General features: G+C 39.3%; 1 protein-coding gene across 2 annotated transcripts in view; it reads left to right on the top strand.

The window, feature by feature from the left end:
* TAOK1 (TAO kinase 1) overlaps positions 1-1,835 on the top strand; it is a 145,686-nt gene that overhangs the window by 75,315 nt on the left and 68,536 nt on the right. The gene's annotated exons all lie outside the window — the stretch shown is intronic.

Here is a 1,835-nt window from a genome sequence, read left to right as displayed (position 1 = left end):
CAGGCTATTTTTAGAGATGAGGTATCACTCTGGCTCAGGCTGGTCTCAAATTCATGAGCTCAGGCAATCCACTCGCCTCGGCCTCCTAGAGCGCTAGGATTACAGGCAGGAGCCACCTCTCCCAGCATTCAAAATATATTTCTTAAATAACAAGACTTGAAAGTCAAAATGAATCCTTGATCCATGGACTGCAGAATGGATGTTGCATTAGCTATCAGGAAAATAACATTAATCTCTTTGTATATCTACATCAGAGCTTTTGACCAGTTGCACTGTCAGTGAGCAGTACTATTTTGAACAGAATCTGTTTTTCTGAGCATTAGGTCTCAGTGGATTTAAAATGTTTAGTAAACTGTGCTCTAAACAGGTATGCAGTCATTCAGGCTTTGTAGAGCATAAGCAGAGTAGATTTAGCATAATTTGAAAGGGCTTTAGGATTTTTGGAATGGTTAGTGAGTATTGGCTTCAATTTAAAGTCACAGCTGCATTAGGTCCTAATACGAGAATCAACCTGTCCTTAGAAACTTAGAAGTCAGGTGTTCTAGCTATGAAAGGACTCTAGCTATGAAAAATCTTAGATGGCATCTTTTTCCAACAGAAGATTGTTTTGTCTACATTGAAAATCTCTTGTGTAGCAAAGCTACTTTCACCAATCATTTTAGCTAGATCTTCTTAGATAACTTGATACAGCTAATGCATCAGTGCTTGCTGGTTCGCCTTGCTTGTACTTTCATGTTATGGAGTTGGCTTCTTTCCTTAAACCTCTTGAAACAACCCCTGCTAGCTTCCAGCTTTCCTTCTTCAGCTTCCTTCTCTCAGTCTTCATAGAATTCAAGAGTTAGAGTGTTGCTCCAGATTAGGCTTTCTTTGGCTGAAGGGCTTGGCGGCTGGTTTTATCTTTTACCTAGGCCACTAAAACTTTCTCCATATTTGGAATGAGGCTGTTTTGCTTTTTTATGATTCATGTGTTCACTAGGGTAGCACTTTTAGCACATTAACTGCCATGTGAATTGTATTTAACTCATGCTAGTTTTGAGTTGAGAGCCTCATGAATATAGACACATATAATTTATACATCTCTTGACCTTTGGAGCAGTATAGTATGCAGGTAAGTACCCCACCTCCTGTCTTCCTATTCCATCCCGCCTGCCAAAGGGCACCACATGTGCTGGACTATCTTCTATCACCATAACTTCTAGTTGCATGTTTTGCCTTAAATGTTTGCCTTGTGGCTCTTTGAATGAAATCAAGGGATAGTATGCAGCAGTGTGACATTGTTGCACATACTTAGAGGGTATGATTCAGAGGTCACCATCTAGGACCATCCACGGGTCCACTCTAGACACAACTAAGTATACTTGTAGAATGACAAGAGACTCAATTCTCAGAAACAAATTCAGTAAGTATGTCATGAGTGACATAGATTCTAGCATTGTATGAGTTGCGTATAACTCATGCACAGATAACAAAACAGTCAGATTTTTCATTAAATTAGAAGGATGGTTTGTTTTCAGAGTTTTTATTGTATTTTTAAAATAAAACACCATGAAAACACCAAGGGAAAAATTTTTTTCCTAGTGTGGCAGTGTGTTAATTTCCTTCAAGAATTTATCTTCTGTATTCACAGTTTGGGTGTTTGGTGCAGGAGGCCTAGCTTATGGCTTATATTGGCTTTAGACATGCTTTTCTCACTAATCTTTTTTTTTTTTTTTTTTTTTGAGACAGAATCTCACTCTGTCATCCTGGGGTTGAGTGCTAGGGTGTCATAGCTCCCAGCAACCTCAAACTCTTGGACTCAAGTGGTTCTCATGCCTCAGCTTCCTGAGTAGCTGGGA

This window comes from Otolemur garnettii, unplaced genomic scaffold (genome assembly GCF_000181295.1).
Source record: "Otolemur garnettii isolate 467f Iridium unplaced genomic scaffold, OtoGar3 scaffold00112, whole genome shotgun sequence".
Lineage (NCBI taxonomy): Eukaryota > Metazoa > Chordata > Mammalia > Primates > Galagidae > Otolemur > Otolemur garnettii.
This window is presented reverse-complemented; position numbering and strand designations above follow the sequence as displayed.